The 10,000-nt window shown below is 29.1% G+C and overlaps 4 non-coding genes across 4 annotated transcripts in view; all 4 read left to right on the top strand.

The window, feature by feature from the left end:
• Nucleotides 1-52, top strand: part of LOC145846725 (U5 spliceosomal RNA) — a 115-nt gene extending 63 nt beyond the window's left edge. The window contains exon 1 of the small nuclear RNA XR_014370861.1: nt 1-52. This exon is cut by the window's left edge and continues 63 nt beyond it. This is a non-coding gene — a small nuclear RNA (U5 spliceosomal RNA).
• Nucleotides 53-1,753: 1,701 nt separating this feature from the next.
• On the top strand, nt 1,754-1,872 carry LOC145846715 (5S ribosomal RNA). Its single transcript, XR_014370851.1, has one exon. It is a non-coding gene; the product is annotated as a 5S ribosomal RNA (ribosomal RNA).
• A 2,759-nt stretch (nt 1,873-4,631) lies between these two features.
• On the top strand, nt 4,632-4,750 carry LOC145846727 (5S ribosomal RNA). Its single transcript, XR_014370863.1, has one exon. It is a non-coding gene; the product is annotated as a 5S ribosomal RNA (ribosomal RNA).
• Nucleotides 4,751-8,630: 3,880 nt separating this feature from the next.
• LOC145846729 (small subunit ribosomal RNA) overlaps nt 8,631-10,000 on the top strand; it is a 1,808-nt gene continuing 438 nt past the window's right edge. The window contains exon 1 of the ribosomal RNA XR_014370865.1: nt 8,631-10,000. This exon is cut by the window's right edge and continues 438 nt beyond it. This is a non-coding gene — a ribosomal RNA (small subunit ribosomal RNA).

The raw sequence follows: 10,000 nt of genomic DNA on the forward strand, positions 1-10,000 counted from the left end.
CAGGAGCAATTTCAATGAGTCTTAACAGACTTTTTTTCGGCTGTCGACAGTCTTCTGACATCGGCAGCTTGCACATATTTAACATACAAAAACATGGCTTCAAGAAACATTTTCCGGTTTTTCTTAGCTTCCAATTATGTGACAAAGAAAATTTCATAAAGAATTATCGTAATTCACAGAATATGTTATTTTCATTTTAGTTGATGTTTTTATTTCATGTTTTATTTTCTAATGTTCTTATTGGGTGCTGAAGAGCCATAAAAACCTCATAATCGAACAATTTACTAAAATATTATTAATATTGAAAGATTTAAATTTCGAAATAACCTACCTACGGTTAATCTACACGCGTTTAGAAGCCGTAAAAAAATATTTTCAACCTTGTAATGGACCAAACAAAAAATATAGAAAAAATTATCGAAAAAAAAAATCTTTTAAAACTTACCTTACGTTAGTCCTTATGCGTTGCGAAGCTCAAAAAAAATATTTTCGACCTTATAATAGAACAAACAAAGAAAATAGAAAAATTTTCCAAAAAAATAAAAAGTCGAAATTCGAAAAAAGAAGAAAAGTGGTCCTTTTCTAGGAGTTTTTTATTCCCAAAAAATGGGTCGATGTCCCCGTAACCCCTAAAAAAAGGGGGTCGAAATAACATTTTTTCATCATGCTTCAAATGGGCTGAAAAATTTTTTACGGGGTCTCTGGACCAAACAAAAACGATCTGTCGAGTCAGAATTCCAAAAATCGAAAATTCCCGAAATTTCTGTACTTAAGAGGCGGGGCGCCCACTATCGACAAAAGTGTGCCAAAACCCACAAACGTTGTGTTACGCGCGCTAAGATAAATACAAGCCTGATTGCTGAAAATGTATTCTATTTGAATAAGGTAAGTATCAACACCAAGGAAGCAATTCCTTTATTATAAACTCATACTCTGACATTGCGCTAATATTGCTCGTGAATTGTTATTTAGTTTAAAAGTATAATTTATATTACTTTTATTTTATTTTAATTCTATATAATAACTATTTTATATTTTTATTAAAAAATTTCTTGTTTAGTTTCCAAGCAACCACAGTTACGTTTATATGTTTAATTCTATTGTATTCTATATTTATCGATAATTTAATAAATGTTTTAAAAGACTATTCTGGTTTTCCACGCTCTCTTCAAAAATGTGAGTTCTTTTAATTCTTCCACTTAATTATTCATTTTAAAGTAAAACAACTAGTTATACATATTATTATATTATAATGTATGTGTATTATATACTATTATTTTATAACATAAACATAGTTGAGTTATTAAATTAAACGTCAAATATTTTATTACCTAAAATTAAGTTAATCGTAAAATCTGATGTAGTATGAGATATTCTTTAGAAACTAACTATAAATATTCTTGAAGTAAAACAATACAATCTATAAATAGAACAATGAGAAATAGTAAAACAAACTAAACACAACATGTTTATTTTAACATTATTTTTTAATTAGTTTAATCACTTACTTCTAATCATAGTATTTAATATAGAATATAGTCAACAATCTTTTAAACAAAGTCTTAAATAAAGTTACAGGGAGTAATTGTAATTAAAACACCAAAAAAAAAAGGTTTTAATAAAAAAAATAATTACATCAAGTTAAAATTTTATAAGGATTAATTTTAAAATATCAAATCGATTGTAAATCAAGTGCAAATAGGTTTTTTAAACAAACCGAAGGGTTTATAAAGGCTTGTAAACGCTCTCAAACGCCTACGACCATACCACACTGAGCACACCCCATCTCGTCCGATCTGGGAAGTTAAGCAGTGTCGGGCGTGGTTAGTACTTAGATGGGTGACCGCTTGGGAATACCACGTGCCGTAGGCTTTTGCTTTTTGAATTCATCTTTTTTGTACTATTTTTCTTTCTGACCTATTTATACTTATTACTCGTTTATTTACATTTCTTTAACGCTTAAAAGAAAAGTAAATTCTAGTTATTAGCAAATAAAAACTCAAGCCAATCAGATAACGTTATTTGCTGTTTAAACCAATTAGAGCGCTAAAAAAGTGGTTTGACCAGTTTGAGATATCGAAAAAAAAATGGCACCATCTTGTAGAGTACAATTTTCTGAGTTAAAATTAATACAATTAGTCTTTTATACTAAAACTTTAAAGTTTTTTTGTCCAAAAACAAATAAAAGCGTGGCTACTTGAAAAATCAAACGAAAATAAATTTTGCACTTTTGTATTGTGAGTCATAATAAGTTATTTACTGTTACCAACAGATACTAGCAAAAGCTTTTTAAAGTTTTGTATTAACTTAATGTATTTGTAATTACTTTTACTTAATAGAAACTATTGAATTACGTTTACTTAGTTTACTTTTGTATGTGTATTAAATATATAGCAATTTTGTTTGAATAAGGACTATTAAACTATTAAAAGAAAACTATCAAAGTTTACTAACTCAAAAGCTAAATCTTAGTTTTATTGTTATAAACATTTATGTTGTAATTTACTAATAACTAAATGAGTTTATTTCAAACAAAAAGATTTAAATAATGTTATGTTATGTCAAGCCTACTATATGAGGTATATAGGTATATAAGGTATACAAGCTTATGTTTGAAAATTATAATAAGAAAAATAAAAATAAATACTTAGTTGGTAAAATTTGTATGTTTTAATATGCAAATTAGAGTTAGTATAGAAGTTTTTTTTTAAATATAATAAATATAAATATTTAGTTACTAATAATAAACTAAAATACCAATTTTGTAGTTATTACAAAAAAAAAACTTATCTTACTTAAAGTTCACTGTAATTGAAATATTATACAAAAGCTTCATAATTATAAGCTTTGAATAACTTTACTTCATAAAAAGTTAGTGTTTTGTGTATTGACTTTATGATTATTTTATTTTAGTAACTGTTAGTTTTATACTTTAATAAAAGAAATATGGTTAACAAGTAAGTTAAAAATGAAAGAAGCATAAAAAAACACACTAATTAACTGCTTATTCAATAGTTTGATTATTTAATTATTTTTCTGTTATATAGTTTAATCGTATTGTATAAAAAATACAGAGAGTTCAAATACATAGTTTTTTTTTCTAAGAAAATTTAATTCTTTAATAATAAGTAGTAATTTAAATAAAAAATAATACAAATAAAGTTATACAATATATATACAATAGTTTGTCAAACTAGGCAAACACTACTAGGCAAAAAACAAACTAGGCAAAAAACCTACAAAGTAGGCCACCACTACAATCCAATGTTCCAACTGGAAATTCAATGAGATCGTTACTGTACTTGTGATGAACGTTGATAATCCCCAAGATTGTAAGTCGAAGGCCTTACCCAACCTAACCAGCGCACTGGTTTTCTTACAACTGAATTAATCAACATTTAATATTGAATATAATCATTATTGATAGATAGAGGAATGTTGACAATCAACAACAGATTGTAGGTCAAAGGCATTACTCGACCCAAGTACCCACAACCTAGATTGATCAACATTTATTAGATAGATTTGTTTATTGATAGATAGAGGAATATTGTCAATCCACAACAGATTGTAAGTCAAAGGCATTACTCGACCCAAGTACCCACAACCTAGATTGAACAACATTTGTTAGATAGATTAGTTAGATAGATAAATAGTACAGTATAATCTCAAAGAATTTGAAGCCCGAACATTGAACGATAGTGGTGTTTCGTGACGACTAGCGGGATTCGATCTCTCAACCTTCTGCTTATGAGTCAGCTGATAAGACCACTGACCCACCGCGCCACGACAAAGATAAAGAAATATTTTGCTATATAAATAGGTTGATTTTTCAGTGAACTTCAAGTGTCAATTTTTCAGTGTCAATTACAGTGAACTTCAAGTAAGATATACAACAGTATATATATTTCCGAGTCTGACTTTGAGTACTTTTTATATATTATTAACAAGATTTTTTAGGAGTAATATCTGTTTAGTTCTTTAATATATCTTTAAAATAATAATATTTTTTAAGGTGTTTAAAACTTTTAGAAGCTGTATGTAATGTCTTTTAGTTTAATAGTTCTTTAAATTAGTAAAAAAAAATAAACATGGTTGAGTTATCAAATTAAACAAAATAGAACGTCAAGTATTTAATTACTAAAATTAATTTAATTAAAAAAAATCTCAGGTAATCTAAAATGTCAGGAATTATTTAAAAATAAATATAAATTTAAAACTTATTATATTGAAAAGATTGATGAATAATACTCTTGAATGTATGCAATGTTTGTATTTGTAATGCAATAACATAAATGGATAGATCAATGACAAATTGTAAACATATTGTATTATTTTATTTTACGATTTTATTTTATTTATTTAATAATTCAATAAACTTTACTTCTACTTGTCCTGGTCTTAGGTAATTTATAGATAACAATAATTTAAACAAACACTTTTGTACAGTTACAATACAGTTTTAGTACAGTTTGGGAGTAACTGTTGATTAAAAAAACAAAAAAAAAGTTAATTCAGGTTAAAATTTTATAAGGAATAATTTTAAAATATCAAATCGATTGTAAATCAAGTGCAAATAGGTTTTTTAAACAAACCGAAGGGTTTATAAAGGCTTGTAAACGCTTTCAAACGCCTACGACCATACCACACTGAGCACACCCCATCTCGTCCGATCTGGGAAGTTAAGCAGTGTCGGGCGTGGTTAGTACTTAGATGGGTGACCGCTTGGGAATACCACGTGCCGTAGGCTTTTGCTTTTTGAATTCATCTTTTTTGAATATATTGTACTATTTTTCTTTCTGACCTATTTATACTTATTACTCGTTTATTTACATTTCTTTAACGCTTAAAAGAAAAGTAAATTCTAGTTATTAGCAAATAAAAACTCAAGCCTATCAGATAACGTTATTTGCTGTTTAAACCAATTAGAGCGCTAAAAAAGTGGTTTGACCAGTTTGAGATATCGAAAAAATAATGGCACCATCTTGTAGAGTACAATTTTCTGAGTTAAAATTAATACAATTAGTTTTTTTATACTAAAACTTTAAAGTCTTTTTGTCCACAAACAAATAAAAGCGTGGCTACTTGAAAAATCAAACGAAAATAAATTTTGCACTTTTGTATTGTGAGTCATAATAAGTTATTTACTGTTACCAACAGATACTAGCAAAAGCTTTTAAAAGTTTTGTATTAACTTAATGTATTTGTACTTAGTTTAAATTAATAGAGTTTATTTGGTTTACTTTATTATGTGTATTGAATGTGCTAGTATCTAAAAATAAATACAACTAAAACAAAACAAACAAGGAGAGTACTTGAATAGAACCAACACAATTTACAGACCAGTTGTGTACTAAATTTAAAGAAATTCTGAATAGTGAATATGCAATTATTATTATAAGTTCAAAGTTCAATTTAATTTAAATTAATGTATTTTGTAAATTGGTTTTATTTAATAGATAGTAGTGAATTACTTTATTTAATTTACTTTAGTATGTGTTGTATAACTTAATTTAAACCAGAAGCAAAACGGGATTATACTTTCAATAAACTACACAATTTACAGACCAGTTGTGTACTAAATAAAAAGCTATTGTGAATAGTGAATATGCAATTATTATTATAAGTTTATAAGTTCACAGTTTACAAAAGCTTTACAATTTAGTTATTATTTTGTTCATATTTGCATATCTAATTTATGAAAAGTTAGTGTTATGTGTTTTGGCTTTTTAATTTCTTTATTTGTACAACTGTTAGTTTTATATTCTAAAGAAACATTTTTAAATAAATATGTTTAACAAGTAACTTAAAAATGGAAGAAATATATTGTATATATTGAACTATTTATATTTATTCTAGCTATTTGCTTAGTGTATTTATTAATGTGATTATTTTATTTTGTTGTTTGTCTTATAGTTTAATCGTATTGTGTTGAAATATATTTAACAAATACAGAGGTTTAAAGTAAGTTTAAATGAAAATAAAATAAGACATATAGTTGAAATATAAGTTTAAAAAAATATTTTTTTTTATTTCTTTGTTTGTTTGATTGTTTGTTTATTATATAATCGCGACGTTTCATTTTATTACTTTTAAGCATACTAAATATAATAATAGGCATAGTTAGAGGAAAAATTCAATTAGTTTCTAACGTAATAAAAAAGTTTATTTCCACAAATAAATAAATACCTGAAAAATCAAATGAAAAATAAATTTCGCACTCTTGTATTGTGAGTCATAATAGGTTATTTACTGTTACCAACAGATACTAGCGAAGGCTTTTTAAAGTTCTATGTTAATTCAATGTATTTGTACTTAGTTTTATTAAAATGACAGTATTGATGGTTACGTTTATTAAGTATGTTTATTTAACGTTATGTAACTCAAGTAAAACCAGAAGCAAATAAGGAGACTACTTTCAATAAACTACACAATTTACATACCAATTGTATACTAAACTTAAAGCTATTCTATTCTATTTTATTCTTGATAGTTATTTTAAAGTTATTAAATTATACAAATGTATTTTATAAAGTAGTTTTATAAAGTTACTATAGTTTTTTTAACTTACTATAGTATGTGTTATATAACTTTAATTAAACTAGAAGCAAAAAGGGAGACTACTTTAAATAAACTACACAATTTATTGTTATATATAACTCTAATAAAACCAGAAGCAAAAAGGGAGACTACTTTAAATGAACTACACAATTTATTGTTATATATAACTCTAATAAAACCAGAAGCAAAAAGGGAGACTACTTTAAATGAACTACACAAATTAAAAATATATTATTATTTATAAATCAATCGTGTTGTGTTTCAAAATAAATTTTTCAAATAATGATTTACAAGTATTTATCAGTTATTTAGTTTTCTTTTTATAGTTTAGCCGTATTGTTTTATTTATTTGTTATTATCTTTATTTAATTGTTTGCTTATTATATTTATCGCCATGTGCTTAAAAAATAAAACAACTATAAAGATTTAAAAAGTAAGTTTAAATAAAAATAAAATGAAACATATAAAATAAATTTATGATTTTTTTATTATTATTATTATTTTTATTTAATTGTTTGCTTAACATATTTATCGCGATGTGCTTAAAAGAATAGAACAAATACAAAGGTTTAAATAAATAAAAATGTAAGTTTTAAATAAAATAAAATGAAACATACAAAATAAGCTTATGATTTTTTATTATCATTTTTATTATTTTTATTTCATTGTTTGTTTATTATATCTATCGCGATGTGCTTGAAAAATAAAACAACTATAAAGGTTTAAAAAGTAAGTTTAAATAAATATAAAATGAAACATATAAAATAAGCTTATGTTTGATTTTTTTATTTTATTTTTATTTAATTGTTTGCTTATTATATTTATCGCGATGTGCTTAAAAGAATAGAACAAATACAAAGGTTTAAATTGTAAGTTTTAAATAAAATAAAATGAAACATACAAAATAAGCTTATGATTTATTATTATTATTATTATTATTTTTATTTCATTGTTTGTTTATTATATCTATCGCGATGTGCTTAAAAAATAAAACAACTATAAAGGTTTAAAAGGAAGTTTAAATAAAGATAAAATGAAACATATAAAATAAGCTTTTGTTTGATTTTTTTATTTTATTTTTATTTATTTTTATTTAATTGTTTGTTTATTATATTTATCGCGATCTGCTTAAAAAAATAAAACGAGTATTAAGGTTTGAAAGGTAAGTTTAAATAAAAATAAAATGAAACATATAAAATAAGCTTATGTTTTTTTTTTTTTTTTATTATTATTATTATTTTCATTCAATTTTTTGTTTATTATATTTATCGCAATGTGCTTAAAACGATAAAACAAGTATAAAGATTTAAAAAGTAAGTTTAAATAAAAAATAATACAAATAAAGTTTATTTATAATAAACAAACATATTTAAAACATTAAAAAAAGTAGTTTATATATATTATTTTTTATTTATTTCTTTTAAACATATTAAATAAAGTATAAAAAAAGTATTAAAACATTTAAACGTAGCATAAATAAGCTTAAAACATTAAAATAATTGAAAAGAAACAAACAAATTGAAAAAAATCGGCAAAAAAAGTTCAACAGCAACATTTGAGCATCATACACGTATGCATTACTTTACACTAGTGAGAGAGACGTGTTTGTGCGTTCGGTCGACTTGGCGAGAAAGCGGGCTTAAAGCATTACTGTTTAGCACCCGAGGCGCGGCTATTGCAGCGGCGGCGAACGTGCTATGTAAACGCATTGGAGCAGCGTATGAAAAACTACAAGCGTCCAGCGGCGGTAGGCTTATAGCTTTGCGAAGTCGTCGAGACGAGTAGCCGACGCAGGCAGGCACGGCTCGAGGCGGGTAACTGCAGCAGACAGATGGCGTGTTGCTGCTGACGAGTTAACCGGCAGAAGGCAAACGGTTGGTCGGGAGAAAGAACAGTCAGTTGTATAGCTGCATGCTGCAGTCGACGCGGGCTGGCGCTTTAAACAGCAAAAGGCCGGCGCCGACTTTCAGTAACGTTCGCAAGGCTTTTAAGCCGAGTGATAGAAAAGGTCTGTATTTATACAGTAAAAACGCTCAGTCGAGCAACGGGTTTAAACGCCCTCGGATAGTTATCTGGTTGATCCTGCCAGTAGTCATATGCTTGTCTCAAAGATTAAGCCATGCAAGTGTAAGTACGAGCTCACGTACAGTGAAACTGCGAATGGCTCATTAAATCAGTTATGGTTCATTTGATTGTACGCTTTTACATGGATAACTGTGGCAATTCTAGAGCTAATACATGCGTAAAGCGCCGAACTGACGTGAGGCGCGCATTTATCAGACCAAAACTAACCGGCTTTCGGGTCGTTACAATGGTGACTCTGGATAAGCTTGCGGATCGCACGGCCTAGTGCTGGCGACATCTCATTAAAGCAACTGCCCTATCAACTATCGTCGGTACGGTATCGGCCTACCGAGGTTGTAACGGGTGACGGAGAATCAGGGTTCGATTCCGGAGAGGGAGCCTGAGAAACGGCTACCACATCCAAGGAAGGCAGCAGGCGCGCAAATTACCCATTCCCGGCTCGGGGAGGTAGTGACGAAAAATAACAATGCAGACCTCGTACGAGGTCCTGCAATTGGAATGAGTACACTTTAAACTTTTTAACGAGTATCCATTGGAGGGCAAGTCTGGTGCCAGCAGCCGCGGTAATTCCAGCTCCAAAAGTGTATATTTAAGTTGTTGCGGTTGAAAAGCTCGTAGTTGGATATAGGGACGGCGAGGTTGGTCGGTCGAAAGGCTAGCACTGGCCTCGTTGTTCTTGTTGGTCGGTGCCTTCGCGGTGCTCTTAACTGAGTGTTGCGGTGGTCCGGCAAGTTTACCTTGAAAAAATTAGAGTGTTCAAAGCAGGCTTTACGCTTGTATAATGTTGCATGGAATAATGGAATAGGACCTCGGTTCTATTTTGTTGGTTTTCGGAGCACGAGGTAATGATTAATAGGAACGGACGGGGGCATCCGTACTGTGCCGTTAGAGGTGAAATTCTTGGATCGGCGCAAGACGAACGACTGCGAAAGCATTTGCCAAGAATGTTTTCTTTAATCAAGAGCGAAAGTCAGAGGTTCGAAGACGATCAGATACCGTCCTAGTTCTGACCTTAAACGATGCCGACTAGCGATCGGGCAGTGTCGAACTTAAGAACTGTCCGGCAGCTTCCGGGAAACCAAAGTCTTTGGGTTCCGGGGGAAGTATGGTTGCAAAGCTGAAACTTAAAGGAATTGACGGAAGGGCACCACCAGGAGTGGAGCCTGCGGCTTAATTTGACTCAACACGGGAAATCTCACCCGGCCCGGACACAGCGAGGATTGACAGATTGAGAGCTCTTTCTTGATTCTGTGGGTGGTGGTGCATGGCCGTTCTTAGTTGGTGGAGCGATTTGTCTGGTTAATTCCGATAACGAACGAGACTCTTACTTGCTAAATAGCTGCTCGACCCATTG

Source organism: Thalia democratica, unplaced genomic scaffold (assembly GCF_965202585.1).
Source record: "Thalia democratica unplaced genomic scaffold, ktThaDemo2.hap1.1 HAP1_SCAFFOLD_596, whole genome shotgun sequence".
Lineage (NCBI taxonomy): Eukaryota > Metazoa > Chordata > Thaliacea > Salpida > Salpidae > Thalia > Thalia democratica.